Source organism: Eurosta solidaginis, chromosome 1 (genome assembly GCF_040869045.1).
Source record: "Eurosta solidaginis isolate ZX-2024a chromosome 1, ASM4086904v1, whole genome shotgun sequence".
NCBI classification, from domain to species: Eukaryota; Metazoa; Arthropoda; class Insecta; order Diptera; family Tephritidae; genus Eurosta; species Eurosta solidaginis.
This window is the reverse complement of record NC_090319.1, coordinates 101554863-101579320: the sequence shown is the minus strand read 5'-3', so window position 1 is coordinate 101579320 and position 24458 is coordinate 101554863. Positions and strand designations below refer to the sequence as shown.

General features: G+C 37.2%; 1 protein-coding gene across 3 annotated transcripts in view; it reads left to right on the top strand.

Moving 5' to 3' along the window:
* Nucleotides 1-362: 362 nt before the first annotated feature.
* Dmtn (transmembrane and coiled-coil domain 2 protein Dmtn) overlaps nt 363-24458 on the top strand; it is a 131072-nt gene continuing 106976 nt past the window's right edge. For 2 of the 3 annotated variants that reach the window (XM_067759383.1, XM_067759378.1), the window contains exon 1: nt 363-386. The gene's annotated coding sequence lies outside the window, so the exon portion shown is untranslated. Of the gene's footprint in view, nt 387-6954; nt 7083-24458 lie in introns of those variants that run through there. The other variant, XM_067759379.1, reaches the window with a different exon arrangement.

The window sequence follows — 24458 nt, the reverse complement described above, 5'->3', positions numbered from 1 at the left end:
CCTTTACCCAAAACCTTTCCTAAAAATTATTTTTTTAAATTGAAAAATCAAGCTTTTTAAAGTCAGAACACCGGCGTATGCCGGCGCGCCGCCCACGCCGCCGCCGCCGGTATATAATAGAGCCTACGCCGCCGCCGCCGATAAAGTTATCGGCGTAAACCTCTACTATGGATACATTCAGTCTACGTGTGGTCTTCATTGACAAACCAGCTCAACCTAACTTCCAGAACATAACCAAACTATATTCCTAATAAATATTTTTATGAATTGCTTATATATGTATATTTTTGATGTTTCTTTTTTTTTTATTTGCAGTAAGACCAATGAACGTTTTAAGCAGAATTGATTGATGCATCGTTATTGGATTTGGAATTTACGAACATGCGGTAATATAACTGTTTAATATCTGGTGATATGTCCAATTATTATGTTTTTCTAAGAGAAACTGAAAAGAAAGAAAGAAACATTTACTGGCATATTGCGATAGTACTATTTCGAAAACCGCCACGAATTCATCGTCAGGTAATTTCGTAAAGTTATCAAAGGTTTCACAGAGATTCGAAGCGCGAACCCACGATGAAACTGCAGTTGCTTTAACCACTAGGCTATCCTGCTTGTATTTGTCTTCTTGCTTAATGCCAGTAAATGTTTCTTTCTTTCTTTTCAGTTTCTCTTAGAAAAACATAATAATTGAATATTCAATTATTATAAGCCAGTGTTAAGCTCATGAATTCTTAATAGTAAGTATAAATTGAACACACCATTAAAAACAAACATAAATCTGCTGAACAGTTAACAGTTTCAATAAGAAAACACATATATTTATTTGCACATCTTATAAAATTATTATTATTACTACACACAGTTATTACATCTTCTTACAGAAAGCGCCGATTTAAAAACGTTTATTTGCATTTTAAAGCTTATTTATGCGAAATGGTCAGTTATTATATATGGAAAGGAAGGAATAGATAATACAGGCGTAGCAATTTTCCAAAATGTAAAAAAATCATAAAATTTTAGTTTACAGTTCTGGCAATCGAAACCGAATAATTCGATTGAAATATGTCTTACTTGCAATTAAACTTTAAAATATTAAATTTTGTGCTGCATAAAATATAATAGCTGATAGTTTTCTTATACATATGACCAAAATTTGTTAAACGAAACTACATCTTGTGTGTATGTTTGTTCGCTGTGAATGAAGCGTCCAAACACGCGTTCAGTGAGATAATTTCAGCACATCAGATGTTGAAATAGTTGTATAGGCAAAAAAAGGCCAGCTAGCGAATGCTTGCATGTAAGTATGTTTGCATTTTTATTTCATTTTGTTTTTGGCGTCGAATACATACATATTTATGCAACAAAACCGATTGAAGCGAACATTTTTTTAAACATGTTATTCGGTTAAAAAACAGAAGTAGAACTAGAGGCGTAAATCTATAGAGAATAATCAACAACGGACAGCAGGAGAAATTGTCAAACTGGTGCTACTTGAAGATTAGCAAAAAACGCGGTGTTTTCGTTGAAATTTCACAAAAAAGTAATTGAAAACGTTAAAAAATAGTTAAATTGTGGTTTTTATAACAAAATAATATTTTTCTAGTGTTGGAATTGACAAATTTCATGCAACATTTTCCCAATGGCGAATTACCTACCCGCGATTTGATGGTTTACTGTTTCCCACTATTCCTTCTGTAGGCGGCTCTCTATTTTTATACGTTCTGTGAGTTAAACCATTTCGTATGTTTGGTGAAAGGTCAGCGAAGGAACAGGAAAACGAAGACGGGGAGAGTGAGAGAGAGAGACCGAGGAGGGGAAGAGAAAAAAGCCTCTTGAAAGTAGTGCAGATAAACCAAAGTTAAGGCAGAACAACATCTGCTGAGTCTGCTAATATATTGTATAGAAAAGTACATAGTTTCAAAAGCATTGAACTATGACAATAAATGTTTTCGTTGATTTAGGCCACACATTTGGATTATTTGCTCCGCTGTGGGGGTTCCACATAATTCTTTTATGTTGACCTGGGTTTTCAAGATTCAAATGTCAAATTCACGATCATGACTATTTTCCGATATTATTCATGCAGTTAGATCATGAATCGATATATTTTTTTATAATACATATTATATACTAGCTGGCTATGGTGGCGCAAGGCTTCGTGACACCCTTAGACACTAGTGTAGTCTTACCATGTATAAAGAAATTACTTACGATCACTTTGGTTCCGAAATACTTTGATTTTCAATTTAAGGTTATTTCGAAATATAAAATAATTTTAAAGGTTTTGAAACTAAATTCATATATATATTTCGGGCTAATTTTTATTTTAAATAGCTATATAGATATAACCACAGGAAGCTAGAAGCGTGAAACCATTTGGAATGAGTATAAATAAATCCTCCAAGATTTCATGAAAAAAAATTGATTCAAGGGGTTGTGTAGCACAACCCTTTCAAGGGGTTGCCAGCGTAATATATAGCTTCTACAACCCAATTGCCAACCTCACCCACCGAATCTTGTTTCTTTAACATCCGAGGCACGGACGACCCAAAGTTCCTCAGGGATCTAGGGGTGGTAGGGTGGTATTGCCTAGATGCTTTCATGTGGTCATACTACATACATACCGTTCCCGAGATGGTCGGGCTAGTCCTTCAATGGTGCTTGCTACCGGATCGTACCGGATCTGTATCCGGTAAAGGATCATCAACATCAAACCCCAAGGCATTCGGGAAGTGTGCTTATCGTTACAACTACAACAACAACATGTACAAATATAGCCAAAGCCAATATGAGATCAAGAAACGAGAAATAAATAAGCAACTATTAGAGAACGTTGTTCGCGAAAAGTCTAAACTCTGGGAGAAACAAGCGGCTGAAACGGTAAAATTGACTTGATATACCGCTTACTTATAATAAATAGAACACAAAGCTCTTATAATTAGACTTTTTTGAAGCAATGTCCTTTTAAATAACTTTATTAACCTTTTGCATTTTTTTTTGTGAAGATTCCTCTTTTTTACCCCCTTTATAATCTTTAAAGATTCACATCCCCTTAAGAAAGGGTATGAAGCCTCAGATTTTCTAATTTAAATATTGACGGGTAAAATATTGAAAAGGAATAAAGTTCAGTTACATTCATGAACGAAAAAATGCCCTTGGCACCACCAAAGACAGTCCAGAACTTATTTTGTTTTGTAGGCCGGTATCTAGAGATTGGATAAGCTGTCGAAGCTTAACAAGCTCGCGTTCATTTGGTCGCGTTTTCAACGTTTAGCTTTGCCAAATTTCATTGTTGTTTTTAATGTACGAGGTTGCACAAGCGAAAACATTATTTCCCCAATACAAACGAAAAGTCTCAAAACCACAATTTGAACCACAATATGTATTGTTTTCTATAAAGAGAAGAAAACATTGTTTTGCAAAAAGGAAAGTTGTTTGTTATTGTGGGCTATGTTTTTATTTCCTGCTCTTCCTATTTCGCATTTTGTTTTCTTAGTTTTTTTTGTATACAAATTCATCAAAAAACATTTTATCTGATGACTTACGAAAGAGATGGCCGCATGTAGTGATATAATATTTCACATCGACATTGCTGGTGCTGCATATTTTGCTGATTGCACTGTGGGCGATTTGTATTAAATTTGTATAAAATCCTTTTCGTTTTTGTTAAATTATTACTTATATCTTTTTCATGGTGTCTTAAAGTTGCTTCGGTTGAAGCTATGGTCAGGAGTAGGGTCGTCAACGTAACTTTAGGCGCAGGCTCGTTATGTAGAATGAGTACCAGAGACATGCGGGAAGGGGCTTCTCTTAGCACACTGGTAGTCAAAGAAATCTTGGAACACAAAGCTTATCCTATTCACAACTATAAAAACCTATTATAGATTAAAACATTAAGCTGGAAAAAGTATGTTGAGAAGAGCTTAAAGAAAGCTCTGTTAGCGTATCCCACTCACAAGGAGGCCTTCTGGTGGAATTGAGCACTGTCGTCCTTAAAGCGCTTACATTGCAGCTTCGATGAAATCGGATCTCTTATGGAGGTGTTCGGCCTCGCTGGCATCCATAGGGCATCTTAGTTGGGCTCACGAGCTTAACAATGTTGAAAGGAATGAATTTGAATGCCGAAAGCTTCTAGCATCGTAGCATTATTATTGCTATCTCTGAGGAATGTTATCGAAGAATACAAACTTGTGAACCAACTAGCAGGTCTCATAGTCCTTATGGCCATGTTTCGATAGGAAAGAAATGAAATTGCTTCTCAAACTAAATAAATCTATAGTAAGCGTACTTATTGTGGTGGCGCATACCTACAAAGTCCTGACAAGAAGCTATCACGTTGAGGTGGAAGAAGAATCGCTTCATCACTTGCCTTGCCGAATGCTAGGACAGTAGTCCGGTATCGTTCGTCTGATATTTCGCCCTTGCTAAAGTTCGTACGGGAAAGCAAGTGACCGACTTGAACAAATTAGTCCTCTTTCGGCACTCACCGGGGGCATGCACAATGAAAGAAAAAATGTCTCCGTGTTGATCTGTGTAAAGTTGCCATGCACGCCCTCTCAACCCAACCCAACATAAATTACTTCTAAAGATTGTCAACCTCATTCGCACACTTTTATATGCCCCTTTTTCCAATGTACGGTGTCAGCGTACACTTCGCTTAAGTGTGACTCATTTGCTATGTGAATGTTACGTATTTGGTAAGAGTAAATGATCAAATATAAACAAGTAAGCAAGGCTAAGTTCGGGTGAAACGGAACATTACATACTCAGCTGAGAGCTTTGGAGACAAAATAAGGGAAAATCACCATATAGGAAAATGAAACTAGGGTAACCCTGGAATGTGTTTGTATGACACGGGTATCAAATGAAAGGTATTAAAGAGTATTTTAAACGGGAGTGAGCCTTAGTTCTATAGTTCGACACCTTTTCGAGATATCGCCATAAAGGTGGACCAGGGGTTACTCTAGAATGTGTTTGTACGATATGGGTATCAAATTAAAGGTATTAATGAGGGTTTTAAAAGGGAGTGGGCTATAGTTGTATATGTGAAGGCGTTTTCGAGATATCGACCAAAATGTAGACCAGGGTGACCCAGATCATTATCTGTCGGGTACCGCTAATTTACTTATATGTATATCTAATACCACGAATAGTATTCCTGCCATGATTCCAATGGCTTTTGATTTCGCCCTGCAGAACTTTTTCATTTTCTTCTACTTAATATGGTAGGTGTCACACCCATTTTACAAAGTTTTTTCCAAAGTTATATTTTGCGTCAATAAACCAATCCAGTTACCATGTTTCATCCCTTTTTTCGTATTTGGTATAGAATTATGGCATTTTTTTCATTTTTCGAAATTTTCGATATCGAAAAAGTGGGCGTGGTCATAGTCGGATTTCGCTAATTTTTAATACCAATATAAAGTGAGTTCATATAAGTGAGTGAACTAAGTTTAGTAAAGATATATCCATTTTTGCTCAAGTTATCGTGTTAATGGCCGAGCGGAAGGACAGACGGTTGACTGTGTATAAAAACTGGGTGTGGCTTCAGCCGATTTCGCCCATTTTCACAGAAACCAGTTATCGTCATAGAAGCTATGCCCTTACCAAATTTCACAAGGATTGGCAAATTTGACTTATTGCATTAAAAGTATTCTAGACAAATTAAATGAAATAGGGCGAAGCCACGCCCATTTTGAAAACTTTTATTTTTGTATTTTGTTGCACCATATCATTACTGGAGATGAATGTTGACATTATTTACTTATATACTGTAAAGATATAAAATTTTTTGTTAAAATTTGACTTAAACTTTTTTTTTTAAAAGTGGGCGCTTTCGTCATCCGATTTTGCTAATTTTTATTTAGAACACATATAGTAATAGGAGTAACGTTCCTGCCAAATTTCATCATGATATCTTCAACGACTGCCAAATTACAGCTTGCACAACTTTTCAATTACCTTCTTTTAAAAGTGGGCGGTGCCACGCCCATTGTCCAAAATTTTACTAATTTTCTATTTTGCGTCATAAGAAGGTCAACCCACCTACCCAGTTTCATCGCTTCAGCCGTCTTTGGTAATGAATTATAGCACTCAAGTTATCGTGTTTACGGACAGACGGACGGACGGACATGGCTAAATGAATTTCTTCTTTCGCCCAGATCATTTTTATACATATATAGAGGTCTATATCTATCTCGATTAGTTTATGCCGTTACGGATTACCGTTATTCGAACAAAATTAATATACTATGTGAGCTCTGCTCAGCTGAGTATAACAATCGGAGTCAGCAAATTCACGGAAAACACCATCAAGTCGGCGCGCGTAGGTGCGACGACAACAAAACGTAATTTAGTATGTTTTCTTTTTCCGTTTTTAGTGTTTGGTCTCTTCACTTGCGTGTGTTATATTTGGTTTTTTTGTTTTTCTCCGTCATAGCAGCTGTTTAAAGTAAACCTTGTTTTATACTTTTTCCCCTACCTTTTTTGTTGCTATTTCTTATGTTTACCAGCAAACTCACATGAGTCTCGTTGCCAACTTTATTCATTAATTAGTTTCATGACTTGTTTTACTTTTGCTTTTGTTGTGATCTTTCGTTCGTCAATATTCCGTTTCAATTAATGTTACTTTTTTATTTTAATTGTTTTGTTAGGAAATTGTCAGACTTGGATAGTTAAGCTATGATTTCTTGCTAGATCTATGATAAATCTTATGATAGATGTTATATCGCTGAAACACGAGAGCTTATTTAAAATGAATCATCCGACTAAGATATGGACCTTGATACTTAATGCTAATGTATATTTAAAAATATCTAAATTTTTGGTTTCGCTAAACCATTCAACTATTAAATTTCGAAATAGTAATATATTTCGTTTATTTTGGAACCAGCATTAACGCAAACAATAACCTATGGAAGCAGAGGAAGAGGGTGGCCCCCATTCCGCTGGAAGTACTAGATGGACACCGATTTAAATTCTCTTGGTGTTAGCAATTCATGCCAGTTAGCTCAACGAATAAGCGACTAGCGCCCTTTGTTGGACGGCTATAACAGTTCATTCGGCTAAGCGCCAATTAGGTAAGAGTTATTTCGCTATTGTTTAACGCAGCACCGTTCGGCATTGGCTTTGTATGTCACATGCTACTTACATATTTTAAATAATTACTCCAATAAAATATTCAATTTAAAACCTTTATCGAACGAATGTGCATATTTGCAAATGTATTCTAAATTTGTGACATTGATCTTGAATGTCTGAATATGCATTTCATGGTTTGAAATTAGCATAAGAATCAATTTTTTTACGGTTTCGTATTTTATACATTTTCAAGATCATTCTGACTTTTTCCATATACTTAACTATAAATATGTATGTATTTAAACGTGTTTGGGCACATCTTAGCCTGTACGAAAGTGTATGAGCCGCTTCTGACTCAGCAAGCCAATTCAGCCAAATAAGCAGTCATAAGCTTCAGTTCAGTTGTGACTTCTTAACGTTTGTGATGACTCATCAACAATTTAGACGTTGTTTATTTCACGTTCTTAACGTTTTAATCACCACCCTCACTCAATCATTTACTCTTATTACGTCTTATTGACACTTTGCACTTTTCGTTGCAGAACCTCACCTTTGTTTATTGAGTGGGTTCGTTTGTCTGTAAGTGCGTTTTTTTTACTCAGCGTGCTTTGCACACAGAGTATATTAACTTTGATTGGATAACGGTTGGTTGTACAGGTATAAAAGAATCGAGAAAAATATAGACTTCCATATATCAAAATCATCAGTATCGAAAAAAAATTTGATTGAGCCATGTCCGTCCGTCCGTATGCCCGTACGCCCGTCCGTCTGTCCGTTAACACGATAACTTGAGTAAATATTGAGATATCTTCACCAAATTTTACGCGAGCTTATCTGGACCCAGAATAGATTGGTATTGAAAATAAGCGAAATCGGATGATAACCACGCCCACTTTTTATATATATTGTAACGAATTTACTGCAATTCCCCTCATTTGCAATTTTCTGCCAACGTTCGTATCGCTAAACTGTTGAATAAATAACTCCAATATTGAATAATAGAAAAATGGCCTTTATTAAAGTACAATAACACTTATACTTTGCACAATATTGTGACGAATATTAGCAACACTAAGGGATACTATCATCTCTAAGCCGATACTAAGCAGTCACTTGTATCTACATAAACAAATCAATCATTATGTCTACATTTATGTACATACAGCAGCGGAGAGATACTCACAAAAGTATGCAATCATCAGCAAAGTAGTTCTCACACATACATATGCATATTTCTGAGATACTCACAGAAGTATTAAATCTTCAGCGAACTAATAAATTCTAGAAGGAGAAACGCCTAGAAACATGCGAACCAGGAAATCGAAGAGTATAAAAGCAGCACCAGCTGAGGCATGAGCAATCAGTTTTGATTTAAGCACGCTATCAGTTGCGAAGTATAAGTGTTATTGTGAAGTATGTTCAAAGTAGTCTAATAAAGACCATTTTGCATTATTGAATTTTGGAGTTCTTTATTCAACAATTTAGCGATACGAACGTTAGTAGAAGGTGTAAAATAAGCGGAGTTTCCCTAAATTCGTTACAATATAACATTTTGGAAAACATAAAAAAAAACTGATTATTTAGTAAATAATACACCTAGAATGTTGAAATTTGACATGTGGACTCATATTGAGACTCCTGATAAAAATTTGAAAAAAAATTTTAAAATGGTCGTGGCACCGCCTACATGTGATAAAATCAATTTTACAAATGTTATTAATCCTAAATCAAAAATCGCTAAACCTATCGTGACAAAATTTGGCAGAGAGGCTGCCTTTACTATAGGGAATGCTTTGAAGAAAAATTTACGAAATCGGTTAAGGGCCACGCCTATTTTTATATAAAAGATTTTTAAAAGGGTCGTGGACGAATAAAATAAGCTATATCTTTATATCAATGGTATTTCATTTTCCAAGTGGACTTATAACAATAAATAGGAAAAACTTTAAATTTAAAAAAATGGGCGTGGCACCGCCCCTTTTATGGCTAAGCAATTTTCTATGTTTCGGGAGCCATATCTCGAAGAAAAATTAACGGATCGTAATAAAATTGGGTACACAAATTTTCCCTATAGTAGGAAATGTTTATAGAAAAAATGGACGAGAATGGTTAAAGACCACGCCCACTTTCATATAAAAGATTTTTAAATGGGTCGTAGACGGAAATAATAAGCAGAAAAGAGCTTTGTATCAATAGAATTTTTTTTCTTAATTGAATTATAATATTAAATTGGAAAACACTAAAATTTTTGAAAATGGGTGTGGCACCGCCCCTTTTATGACTAAGCAATTTTCCATGGATCGGGAGCCATAACTCGAAGCAAAATTAACATATCGTAATGAAATTGTGTGCACATATTTTCCTTATAGCTAAAAATGGACGGGATCGGTTAAAGACCACGGCAACTTAGGTATAAAACAAGTTTAAAAGGGCCGTAGACTAGAATAATAAGCTATAACTTAGCAAAAAATAGTTTTGAATCATTGATATTTCACTTATCAAGTTTTATTGTAAGAGGAAATGGGGAGACATTTTTTTTAAACGGGCGGTGCCACGTGTTATGTAGAAAAGTAATTTATCTGAAATGAAATGTACAATTGAAGCTCACGATGAGTATATAATGTTCGGTTACACCCGAACTTGGACACCTTTACTTGTTCACAAATAGACTTCGCCTTTTCTATTGCTTCTTTACAGAGAGTGTCTCGAAATTCGGATAGTTCAGTCGCTAATGATTTAAGATCATGATACGCTTCTCTAAAATTCATCCCCGGATCTTGTAATCTGAGCTGCGCGCGATCCTCCTTAAGATTTCAGACCAGAAATGAACTAAGGTTATGAATTGTAGCTTCGCTTCTGGTGTCACTTGTGGTGTTAGATTCCTCTGCTAATTGTTATAAGATTTCTACTACATTCTCTACACCACTGTCGAGTTGAGTAATTAATTGGTTTCTTTAAAGTTATAAATGTCAGTACTTAATTGGTTTCGGTTAGCACTTTTTGTTGTTGTCTATCGTTCAACTGCCTAGATAAGTCTTCTTAATATTTTATTTGCGGCTGCTTACCAAGTTTTTTCGTTTTTGTTATCGTCTTTCCCTTTTAATTATTACTACCGCTTTCCTTATTCTTCCTTTTTAATCACTGCCAGTCATTGTTTTCATTAATTATATACTTGACAGACTTCCTTGAACTCTCTTACCCTAATTGTAGTTGTTTTTGTGACATCACTGCACTTGCTTGTCATGAATTTCCATTGATGATTTTGTAATTACAAGATTCTTATTTCTTACACTGGGTTGTTTGATGTCTAATTATGTTTCTTTGTATTGGGCTAAGGTTCTGGTTGCGCGCTTTCTTATTTCCAGGGAATGTTCCTTCATAAAAGATATATTGTAACGAATTTCAGGAATTCCTAATTATTTTGCCCCTTCTGCTAACGTTCGAATCGCTGAACTGTCGAATAAATAACTTCAATATTCAGTATTGCAAAATGGTCTTTATTTATACTACTTTGGGAGTAGTACTTCACAATAACAATTATACTTCACTAATAGCGTGTTTGAATCAAACTGAATTCTTATTCCTCAGCTTGCGCTGCTTTTATACTCTCGGTTACCTCGTTCGCCCACTTCTCCTAATGTCTAGACGTTTCCCGAACATGCGTTCTAGAACAGTTGTATCTCATGCTTGGTTATTTAGCTATATAAATGTATATCTGTAGTTTATGTTTTTTCTAGCTATATGCGTGTGCATATGTGAGTAACAACTTCTGCTCTTAGCTGCCGGCTACATATATGTATGTGAAATATTCTGTCAGCTTTGATGTTTACATGTACACATGTGTGGCTGCTGGCATTATTGTTGTTGTGCATTTATTTAATAGCAGCATAGTGATGAACCGAAATGCTAATATTCACCACAATATATATTTTTCCTAAGAGCGAATGCAGAAAACTGCTTTAGCCTCGTCTAAAAAAAATTTAATTAAATCCCTTAAATGGGTCAAATATAGTATTTAAATATGCAATGTAACTTCACAGAAAGAAATAAAGCTAGTCAAATCAACAATTCCGGTTGGTTGTTCTTGAATTAGCAGAAATTCAGTAAAGTTGATGGCATTGTGGTTAATTCGACCGAGTTTTTTGTCAAGATAACAAATTTGTTCAGTTATTTCAACAGAAGAAAAACTGTTGGTTTCAAGTTAACAGTTGTTGTTGTTGTTGTAGCAGTGCTTCGCCCCACCTAACAGCTGCGACCGATCACAAATTGTCATCTATATCCTCCAACGGGAGTCCAAGGACTTGCTGTTTCAACAGGGGTGGACCATAATGAAAGGGGTGTTAGAGGCGTTGGTCCCACATTACAATTAAAGAGATGGTTGGTGTCATGTGGGGACACATTGGAAGCGGGGCATACATTTTGTATGTCGGGGTTGATTCTGGATAGGTAAGAGTTTAACCTGTTGCAGTATCCAGAACGAAGTTAAGCTAGAGTGACTCGCGTTTCCCTGGGGAGTATGCGTTCCTCTTCCGCAAGTTTTGGGTACTGTTCTTTGAGTACTGTATTCACCGGGCAATTCCTGGCATAAAGGTCCGATGGCAGTTTGTGAAGTTCACCAAGGACCTGCTTGTGTTTTCTTGCTTCATACGGCTGGGTTCTCAGGTGCCGTATTTCTTCAAAATGCTTACGGAGATGACGCCTTAAGCCCCTAGGCGATGTTGGCTCATCAATCAGATGTCCGTTGGGATGCTCAGGTTTCTGGGTATTCAACAGGAACTGTTTGTTTAGCATCTCATTTCTCTCCCTGATGGGGAGTATTCTCTCCTCATTATGTAGATGGTGTTCTGGGGACATAAGAAGACAGCCCGTGGCGATTCTCAGAGCAGTATTTTGGCAGGCCTGTAGCTTCTTCCAGTGGGTAATTTTTAGGCTTGGCGACCATATAGGGGACGCGTAGCACGCAATCGGCTGGCCAATTGCTTTGTATGTGGTAATGAGCGTTTCTTTGTCTTTTCCCCAAGTACTGCGAGCAAGGGATTTGAGGATTTTATTACGGCTCTGGATTTTCGGAAAAATTGCGGTTGTGTGCTCACCAAAATGTAAATCCTGATCAAACGTTACACCCAAGATTTTGGGGTGTAGGACAGTCGGTAGCGTAGTGCCATCGACGTGGATGTTCAAAATGGTCGACATTTGGGACGTCCATGTTGTGAATAAGGTCGCGGAGGATTTAGTCGGTGATAATGCCAGGTTTCGCGAGGCGAAAAAACTGGAGAGATCAGGGAGGTAGCCGTTTATTCTGTTGCAAAGCTCATCGATCTGTGGGCCTGGGCCTGTGGCCATTATTGTGCAGTCATCGGAGTATGAAACGATAGTGACTCCTTCTGGTGGTGAAAGTAGCTTAGATATGTAGAAATTAACAACAGTGGGGATAGGACACCACCCTGTAGCACCCCTTGTTTAATTCTTCTTGGTTTTGAGGTTTCATTTGCGGAGTTTTCTGAAGCCATGCTGATGACAGACTAGCTGCAAATTTGCTTTACTGGCGATAGGAGAGATATCGGGCTATACGACTCTCCTATGTTAGCTGGTTTCCCAGGCTTTTGTAGCAGGACCACCTTGGCTATTTTCCATTTTTCAGGTATGACAAAGGTGGAAAGAGACAGGTTGAAAACATGTGCTAAATATTTGAAACCCTCTTTCCCTAGGCTTTTAAGAATCGGCATGGCTATGCCGTCTGGGCCCACTGCTTCGGATGGTTTAGCATGACCTCAACCTCTTTGGCGGTGATGGTAATTGGTGACGCGCTGATTTTATGTTTATGTGCGTGTCTGTTGGCACTCCGTCTATCTTTGTTGACCGTAGAATGCATTATATATTGTCGGCGGAAAGCGCTCGCGCATTTTTTCGCATCCGCACTTTATCGCCCAAGGCGATGGAGACTTTGTCATTGGTCCTAGACGGATTCGATAGGGACTTTACGGTGGACCAAAGTTTACCTACACCGGCAGAGAGGTTACAACCGCTTAGGTGCTCCTCCCATTTCGCCCGCTTGCGTTCATCCACAAGCAATCGGATGCGTTGGTTTATTTCCCTTATTTGGGGGTCGCCGGGATCGAGCTGTCTTATAAGGTCACGTTCTCTCGCTAAATTTTCGGCCTCCGCCGGACAGTGGGCCGCATTTCGGGAATTTTACCGGCGGGAATGAAACGTGCCGAGGCGGATTCAAAGACCTTGCGGAAAGCACGCTCCGCTTTGCGGGCATCAGTCGGGATAGGGAGGGCAGCAAAGCGGTTGTCTGTAAAGGATTTGTATTCGTCCGACTTTTGTTGCAACTGCTGTTGTGGCCCTGGGACTGGACGTCCTTGGGTAAGCATTGGGGTACCCGGTGTACTTGGGTATGCGGCCTGGCAACATGGCGCAATGAAACCCGTCGAGGGGTTGCCGTCGCGGAGACCAGAACATCTAGGAAAGTGGCACCGTACATAGCAGGAGCTGCATTGGGCGGATGTCGCAAACATATATATTCTGTGCTGGCAAACGGTGCAAAGGGAAGTAGGGACTAAAAGTCTGTTTCCCTGACCTTCACAATTGCTCCCGGGTAAGAGGGTGGGGGGGGGGGGGGGGGGAGACGGGGGCAGGGGCTGATGCTCGGCATTGTTCCCGACTATACTACGGAGATTGTAGGAATGAGTGGGAGCAGCCGTATGAGTTGGTGGCGCCGTGGGGCGCGAGCATCAGCGGGTACTTGTTGTGGCTTGCTAAGCAAGGGGGGATGCTGGAAGGTAGTGGGGGGCGCTAAGGCGCAGACTACGGGACGTCCTGGGGCGTGAACAGCAAGGAGCCACAAAAGATTTATAGAAGTTACGTGGACGTCTGGTTTTGGGATCTAGCCCAGAACAACCTGTCCGATGCAACCATCCCTTACACGAGACACACTGACAATAGTATGACCGTCCTAAAACGATTCCTTTCCGGCAGATGCAGCAAAACCATTTCTCACGACCGGGGTCAGGAGACGGACCCGGATTGGGTTCGATATCTTCCCGGAGCAAGAGAATATGGAGCAGTCCCGCTGCAAGGAACTGCTGGGAGGATGACAATTTGTGGGAGGGACGCAACAAATTAAATGGGGTTACACTGAAATGGCAGTCCTTGGTCGGGAAAAATCCCGAGTCGCTCCGGTACATAGAACCTACGGCCTTGGGAAGCGTCAAGTTAACAGTATTCTGTAACAGATTCTCAATTAACCTAACTGATTTTCCTGTTAAAAGAACTGATTTCATTGGTCTTTCAACGGCGAACAACTGTCAAGCTAATTTTAAAGAGAAACTTATACTATGTTCAAACAGAAAAATAAATTGAGGAAATTTCGATTTGAATTGGGTGCTGTTCATACAACTCGATTTAGCTTACACTATAGTAATTTGATAGCTGGTTGGCTCATCTCTACAGCAAGAACATACCTTTGTTCAGACTGTCAAAATGAACACGCACATTATTGGGCGAATGAAATTGAATGAAAACATAAAACTTTGAAATTTTTGTGTGTTGTAAGAAAATGTGTTCAATGTTTTGGTTTCATTTTGAGTTTGCCATCTTCTTTTGACAATCCCTACTCCAGTGAAATGAAAGATATAAAATCAGCTGATGAGATGAGCCAACCATATAGTTCAGCCATGCGTAACTGACGTTAAAATATACTCCATAAACACACTTTACAATGTTGCATTTGCAGTTTGAAACAATTTATTACGCAATTTTTTTTAAATGGGCAATTTATTATTACAATTTATTATATGACAAATTGCATAATAAATTGCCCAAATAGTATAAATTGCCAATTTGGTGTGTGTTTGAACCTAGTATTACGCTCACTCAATTCAGAATCAACATAAATAAAATAAATATCTAGCACGATTTACCTCCGAGGAGATTAGGCCAAGCATCTCTTCTATATGCTTTATGCCGCTTACGAACGGCAGCTGCAAGGCAGATGAATTTTCCCTGAGAGTCTTTTCTTTGCAGAAATACACTCAGAGTGTTTGTCACATTACTGCCGAGGGGTGATCCCGCTTAGGCGGAGCACACTACCGCCATTTTTTCATTATTTGAAATGAAAAAAGTTTTACTTGATTTATTGAAAATGATATAACTTTACATTATTGTTTCCATTAAACCGAAGTTGGCATCTTGAGCTCAATGAAAATTATCGTGTTGTTTTTGTTGTTGTATTAACGATAAAGACACTCGCCGAAGGCTTTGGGGAGTGTTATCGATGTTGATGGTCCTTTGGCGGATATTTATTCATTCATTCATTCATTCATTTATTAATAATTTTCTTAATGCTATGTAGATATTTTAAATTTCCATATTGTATTTAACACATTTACTATAACATAGCCTAAGAAAGGTAGATGGCATTTATTATTTTAAGAATTAAAATAGTAGTAATGCCATTTTCAATACTGTTTCTGTGTGGGGTGTACATTAAATATTTTCATAAAACCTTAAAGTTACTAATACACTTAAAAAATTTATTAAAAAGTACTTCAGGTAAAATAATTTGTATAATATTTTTTATTTTTTATAAGTGTGACGTTCTAGGATACGGAATTTGTACAGTTCGAAGTATATTCCTACGTAAGTTATGGGCTTCTGAGGGAAAGCTCTCCAAGTAACCTGAACGAATAAAGAAAATACTCAAGACTTTATATAAATACAAATGACGGCACGGTAGTATATCCAGTCTCCTAAAAAGCGGCATAGAGTGAGATCTATAGTTTGCACTACAGATACGTCTAATAATTCCCTTTTGAATCGTTACAACTGGTGATAGTTTATTTGCCGAGGCGCCACCCCAGCAGCTGATACCATATTGAAGTTTAGATTGGAATATGCCGTAGTAAACAGTTTTTAAAGTAGATAAAGTGCAACACTTTTTGAGACGATAGAACTGCATAGTAGTATAGAGAAAGTACTGTTTCAATGTATGGATGTGCGCAGACCAATTCACATGATTGTCAATTATTTTACCAAGATATTTAAAATTGTCAACAACATCAACTCTGAAACAGTTGTCACTGCATTGAATATTGCAATCGAATGAACTTATCGTAACATTCTGAGTGCACACCATATGGTGTAAGTTAAAACGAAGGCATCCTTCGGCATGAAATATAATATCACAGCTAGGTAGTTCTTTGGCAACATGGCTAATATACATAAGTTTCGTTTTATTACTAACAAGTAATTTGTGTGAAGCAAACCAAGCTCTCAGCAAATGCAAATCAAAGTTAATGTCACATATTAATTCAACTTCACTAGTTGTACTGTACGCAATGGCCAAATCATCTGCAAACGCTGTGGTTTTGCCCTTAAATGGCAGGAAAAATATTGAATTGATGTATATTAGGAACAATATTGGACCAAGAACAGAGCCTTGGGGTACTCCCAGATTTACAAACAGTGGGCTACTGTAACTGCTATCTACTTTTACTCTTTGTATTATGTTAGAAAGATAGGATTTAAACCAGTTATGAATAAAGCCTCGGAAGCCTGCATCGTGTATTTTATCCAAGAGAATATCTCTTTAGACCATGTCAAAGGCTTTTTTATATCAACAAATAGGCCGGCGCAGTTTCTTTTACCGTCTAGAGCTCTGTAAATATTTGTGCATCAGAGCGTCTTCTGTTGATAAACCCGAACGAAATCCAAACTGCATAGGACTGAAAAAGTTTGCATTTTCTAGAAAATTTAAAATTATTTTTTTGACTGCTTTTTCAAATACTTTCGATAAAGCTGAGAGTAGCGATATGGGTCTATAGTTGTTTGCATCCCTCTTGTCCCCCTTTTTGAAAATCGGAATAACAACAGCGGTTTTATGGATATCAGGAAAAATCCCTTGAGTAATACTGGCGTTGAATAAGTATTTCAATATATCAACTATATTAAGAGACTAGCTGACCCCAGCAAACTTCGTTTTGCCCAAAGTTAAATTAAATATTGTATCATTGAATTCTATTCATTTTATTGCACCCTATAAAAGGGCAGAGTAATCGATGTGCTCAATTCAAAGCTGCATGATACACAACATTTTTAGTTTTCTAATCTGGAGCGTAAATAAAAAGTGTTGATGGTTTCCCATCTCGGGAACACGTTACATATAGTTGGCCGTGTGAAAAGCATGGCATCTCTAAATTTATGCCACATACTTGCAACTACTGCGCTTGTGACTTGTTAATGGTCACCGCATATGCAAGTTTCACTGGAATCTGAATACGCCTAAACTGAAACTGCAAATCATTTGAAGTCAAGGGTATTCTCGGAATCAGGCATTCCTCTTCCTTGAATGGTCTTTTTAAAGGTTTTGCCATTATCAAATTGCTCATAAACTTGGTTGCAAACAGTCTTGTTCCATTACACAGTATTGGTGCATGCAGATTACGAAGCATAATAACTACAGATCCAACTTTGAGACGCAAATTAAAAAATTTTGTAGGATAATTTACTATATCCTCCTCATTATCAATTCGATCGATTCATTTGTAGGATTGTAATTCTCCTGGAATTTGGTTTTGGATGGTCCAATTTAACTCATTAACATCACTATTTTTGGCTGCTAAAATTGCGCGTCCACTCAACTAAGTTAGGTTAAGATAGTTTTCACCAATATTTGGATACACGTTTGTGATGAGTTCATCCTTGTTCGAGGTAAATTGGCAAATAGCTCGGGGAATTGATATTATCGCTTATGACTACATGGTACTAAATGCTGCATACTTTTCTGCGCACTTGATTTTCTTTTAGAGATTTTTGGCGATGGAATTATAGCTTAGCCAAAGACTTTAAATATAAGATGGTGTATTGTAGAGTTCTAAAACTTTGTGGAAATTGTAAGACGGCTGTAAGAGGAATTCACCATACCTTTTGCTATGCTGTCCGCCTGATTTTTTAAGGCTGTATAACTCTGTAATTTATTTTGCCTTTGGAAAAATTACCTATTTGAAAATAAGCTGGCTGAAAATTTTTGGCATAACAGCTTAAGTTAAATCAACAATTAAAAATCTCAGCCAAGCGATTTGTAAAAAAAGCTAATTTGTCTATTTGTTTCTTATTATTTGCTCGATATAGGGTGTGTTCGAGATGCAGCAGTGCTACTTTTATGACAGCGCATAACGTTCTTCAGCAAAATTTGAGCGCGTTGGTTGAACGAAATGTTGACAATCTATTGATCATCGCTAGGAAATTAGCGACATTCCATCAACTAAGTAGCACTTTAGCAATACTACTGTTATTATTTGGCTGCTCAAACACACCCATATTAATTGTGCATTAAATCTAAAATATAAAACTCAAAAATGACTCCGGTTGTTATGTCCGCGGGATTTATTTGGTTCAAAGTAACTGCCAATAATAGCCAAAGCCACAATAATTTACATGGGTCATCAATTCTTTCTCTGATTCAAAAGCTGAACTACCAGCGCTACCGTCATCAGCTCAGTGTCATCATTGCCAGTAGCGCCAATTACACCAAACTCATGCCTGACACACAAAAATCGTTTCACTCAATAGCGCAAGTCAAATGTACTACGCACTCACTACTGAGTAGCGTCAAAAATTCGCTTGGAGTCATTGCGTCAATGTGCTACCATTGAGCTGGCACCGGCATTGGCGCTGGCGCCATGCAATTTACATCACTAAAATTGCGGAAATACCCAGGCTTATGACTTTTTTAATCCAGATGGTGAAAACGAAGCAGGGGCAAAACGTATGGTGAATTCCTATCGCAGCCGTCCCACTTTGTGGCGAATGAACGACTCTACAATGCTCCCTCTTATTAATCTACTCTCTTTGTCTTTGGAAATTATAGCATGAGTGGGCGACATCTGTAATCGAGAGTGTCTGCTATTCAACACTGTGCGTAATACGCGAGCATGGGATTCACCACGTGGAAAGAAATTTTTCTCATATAAAATAGCATGGTTAATCCCATACCCGCGAAGTGATGGCATGAAATATTGCTTGATAGCATGTTTTGAACCTTCTTGTTACTTGCAAAGATTATCGAAAATAAAGATGTTGCAGGGACGAAAAATCGTGTGAAGCAAGCTTCACAAAATTCTAGTAGGTCACATTCACCACATACCACAGCAGAATTTGTTAACTACCACTGTCTGTATTTGTTATTTAATAATTATTTGTACACTTTTTATTCAGGTAATGTGTTCAGAATTTTAACTTTTACTCTCTAAAACTCCAATCAGTGTATTTCTGTGCTTAAATTATGTTAAAAATTGTGTTAAAGTTTTTGGTGTGGTGAAAGTGACCTACTAGAATTTTGTTACGCTCCGCTGCTTTCCACCGAAGTTTGCGCCTGCAACATATTTATTTTCGATAATCTTTGTTACTTGTAGTCACCTAGCGGTATAAAAAATACTCTTTACGAATGCCCTTATCAACAGCTTTCATTTGATATCCATATTGTATAAACACATTCTAGTGGTAGCCGGGTCCACGTTTTGGGCTATATCTCGAGACCCTAGTCATCCAGAGGTTTGAAAATTGTTCTGCAGTAAAGCACTCATCAACAGCTTTCATTTGATATCATTATTGTATAAACACATTCTAGTGGTACCCGGGTCCACATTTTGGTCTCAAGACCCTAGCCACCCAGCGGTATGAAATATAGCCTATAGGCTATTCCGGTACCTAGATAATATACTTACAAAATTTTATAAAAATCGGTCCAGTAGTTTTCAGGTTTTAAGCATCTGTACATACACTCACCACGATTCATTTTTATATATATAGATATTCTCTTGAGTAGCATATTTGAAATACCATCCTCACCACATGAACTCGAGTTTTGCAGTGTGTTAATAATTTTAATAATTTCAAAGCTTGAAATGGTTTTAAAAAAGAAGCTATTTTGAGCACAATTAAACGAAGGTGGAGACTGACAATCGCAGCTGCGTGAACTTAGATTACCAATCGTGGTAAATTGTTGGTTAAATTTGTTAGCCTCTTCTACAGCTTCCGAAATTAGCTGACTTTCAGTACGCAATACAACTGGCTCATCACCCTTAATGCAGTTTTTATTTAGAATAGTGTTGACCACGCCCCATTCTTTTCTTGAGTTGCCAAGTGCTGATTCAAGTTTTTTACGAATAAAGTTATCGCGTGCCGAATTTATTTCCTTCTTGGTCTGTTTACTAATTTTATTGTATCGGCATCGAAGCCTTGCATTACCGGGACGCCTAGCTCACCTTTTTCTTAATTTATTTTTAAGCTTTATTTTATTTAAGAGATCCCGAGTGATCCAAGGTTCATGTCTAATAATTTTCTTTGAAAGGCTTAAAGTGTAAGTGCAATTGTTAATATGCGCTTTTAACGTTTTTATGAAAATGTCATAAGCTAGCGATATATCATTTTCAGCGTATACGGTAGCCCAACTTTCAAAACGTAGCTTTGGATTCAACTTGGTAAAGTTAACTTTAGTTAGGGATTTACGAGTACACTTGAGATTTGGTTTCCCTAACGCAATTCTTTTTATCTGTAAACCGGTCACTTGTAAGTCCATATTAAAACTAGAACAGTCTCTACACTGAGAAGCGTTAAAGCGACAAAAAACGTGATCAATACAAGTACCTGAGTTTATTCGTGTTGGTTCATTAATATATGATGTTAAACCGTTTTCAGCCATTAATGCCAAATAGTCATCAGTTAGTATTCAATGATGTAGAAGGTCTAAATTAAAATCGCCTAAAACAAAAAAATTGCTAGTTTTTTCATTGCTTACGATAGATGAATATTCGTCAAAAAAGCAGAAGTAGGTACAGACTGAATTCTATATACTCCCAATAGGACAAATTGTTCGCCTTTGAGGTTTAACGTAAGTTTTAATAAATCAGCACTATTTAAGCTAATACTTACTGAAGTACAATCATAATTTTCTCGTACAAATGCTCCAACACCTCCTGCACTGTAGCTATCATTTGCATTCGCATAGAACCTATAATGGGGGATACTATAATCACCTATTTCATACGAATAAATCCAGATTTCACTCAGAAAAATTACATCTGGTGGGAAGTTTTGCCTAAGGCTGCGTATATTCTGATGGATAAATAATAAATCGTTATTACCTGCTGAGGTCGAGTTATGCTGAATATTTTTACTAGCGATGATTGATTTATCATTTATCAGAACGTCATCGAAAATTAGATACGACTCTTAAGAGTAAAGATTTAAAATAAAATAAAAGAGCTACAAAGTAGCTAATCAGCAACTAACTTTAAGTCATCGAATGTTCTGATGTTGACAACGCTCTCATTTTCAGTTTTTTTCAGCAGAAAACTGGATTTCCCTAACCATAAGAATTTGTAGCGTTTCTCTTTCTTTATCTTATACGCAGCAGTAAACAGAGCTCGAGTATAACGAGTATAACGTGTGAGAGCATATAGATCCGATACGTTCCGGTAATACAGCACCATTAAGATACTAGCCCTACTATCTCGGGAACGATTTATATGACCACATTGAACCTTCTAGGCCATACCGCCCTCCCCACCCCCTAGTTCCAAGAGGAACTTGGGGTCTCCAGAACCTCGGCTGTTAATGAAACATATTCGCCACGGGTAGGTGAGGTTGGCAATTAGGCTGGAGAAGCTATATGTTGCGCTGGCAACCCCTTGAGAGGGTTGCGCTACACAACCCCTTGAATCAATTTGGTATTTTAGTCGCCTCTTACGACAGGCATACCTACCACGGGTATATTCTAAGCCCTCTAAGCCGCTGGGAACTGAAAATTATCATTATATTTTGTAACGAATTTTAGGAAATTCCTGCATATTTTGCACTTTCTGCTAACGTTCGAGTCGCTGAACTGTCGAATAAATAACTTCAATATTCATTATGGTAAAATGGTCTTTATTTAACTACTTTGGGAGTAGTACAGTTACCGCGTATTTCACTAAAGCGTGTAAAAATCAAATCTGATTTTATTCCTCAGCTTTCGCTGCTTTTATATTCTCTGTTGCCTCGTTCGCATATTTCTTCTAAGGTCTAAACTTTTCACGAACATGCCTTCTGGAACAGTTGTATCTCAGTTATTTAGCTATATGCGTGTGTTTGTGTGAGTAACAACTTCTGATTGTGATTGTTTCTCTTTCTTCAAGGTGCTGGTTATATGTATGTGTGGCTGCTTGGTTTCATGTGTTCATGTAAATAAGTGTTACTGCTTGCTTTAATGTTTTTGTGCATTTATTTAGTACAGCATAGTGATGTATAGAACTGCTAATATATATTTCTTCTGTACGTGTGTTTGTGACTGAACTCCTCCTAAACAATTGGGACGATTTTTATAACATTTTTTGTGTGCGTTCAATGGGATTTCAGTTTAGAACGATTTATACCCACAACATTTTTTGAAAAAGTGGGCTGTGACACGCCCACTGGCAATGTAAACTTAATCTTGCTAAAAAGTTGGCGGTGTCCGCCTCTAATTGGAAAAAATTCAAAATGGGTTTATTTCGCATTATTTGACAAAGGTACTCAATATTTGGTATATAGATTCCATATGTGAGAAAATTGAGGTAGGAATGACAGTTGGAGTGGGAATGGGCGTGGGAGTTGAAGATGGAGTGGGAGTGGAATGGGTTTGGGAGTGGGAGATAAATAAATGTAATATGGAGAATAATAAGAAGAAGAATGGAAGATAAAGTGGTACAAAATGGGATATTGAGTGAGAATGACCGTCCTTGAACTTCATTGATAGGGATAGCAAATTGGACAAATTTAAAATTGAAAGGCATATCTATCAGTATCAATAGAATCCTTGGTTTTAAACTTTTTTGTTTTCGAAATTTTCCGATAAAATTAATTGCATTCGTAAAAGTTTTATGTTGAAGAACCTTGTCCCACTACATAAGCGCAGAGAATCCAAATACCAAAGCATAAATATTACGGGCCCTTTTTAAGGATCAGTCCATGAGGAGGAATTCCTGATGGATCAAAAGAGTTAAGAAACTCAGCCGGATATACACAGTCCTTCCACGACTGTGTTAATAGAGTGATAAGTTGTCTCGGCACTAGTGATATAAACATCGTCATTTTAAGGTGCCAAAATTGCCTTTTCTCAAAGCCATTTATAGTTTGTAAAGATAGATTCAATATTTGGAATAAGCATTTGCTATTAAAGCTCATATAACTCCTTACAGAATTTCAATGTTCTAGCATGAATACCTTCAGAGTTACGCGGTACCAAAAATTCCATTTGTTTGGGAGGTGCCACGCCCCTTTTATATATGGAAATTATGTTTAGCCTACGACCATCCTTGGAAGGTTTCTAGTGGTTGGTGCAAACTTGGTTGCGATCGTTATATCCGTTTAGGACGCAACCCGATCTATACCTACATAATTTTAATTTTATATATTTTGGGAAATTCCGCTTATTCTAAACCTTCTGCTAACGTTCGAATCGCTAAACTGTTGAATAAATAACTCCAATATTCAATAATGCAAAACGGTCTTTATTAGAATACTTTGAGAGTACTTCACAATAACTCTTACTTCACAACTAATTGCGTGTTTAAATCAAACTGCTTTCTCCTAAGGTCTAGTAACTTCGCGAACTTCATGCTTGGTTACCAACCATATATGCATATATTTGTAGTTTATAGTCTCTCGCATTGCCATATGCGTGTGTATATGAGAGTACTACTTCGTTTGTACATGTGTAAATGATGATTGATTTTTATAATTGATATTAGAGAAAAATTGTAAGTTTACAAACGGCGATGGTTACTAGGACATGTTTTTGAATTTCACTTCTTCATCAGCTAGCTTTTCGGGAGCTGGGTGATGAAGAAGTGAAATTCAGAAACATGTCCTAGTAACCATCGCCGTTTGTAAACGTACAATTTTTCTCTAATATCAATTATAAAAACCATTGTATAAAGCAATATGGGCAAAGCTCGCTAATTAAATACAGATGATTGATTTGTTTAAGTACATACAAGTGGCTGCTTAGTATCGGATTAGGGATGCTAGTATCACTTAGTGATGTGAATATTCGTCACAATATATAGAAAACGGTTTAAGCTTCAATCCCTTAATACACATAGGAGCTTAATCTTTTTTTGTGATTATTTTTTTTTTGCAAATTAACTTTCATTTCTTCATTATCTTGCTATCATTGTGGTTGCCGCTTAACGACCTTTATAGCTTTGAGTTAAAATTTCACGGAAAAAATCATTATGCTATTTTAATATTTTCATACTTTTTTGTCATCCTTTTTCGCGACGAAATGCTCAATTAATTCACAATATAATAAAAAGGTTTGTATTAATTATTGCATATTCATATTTGGTATT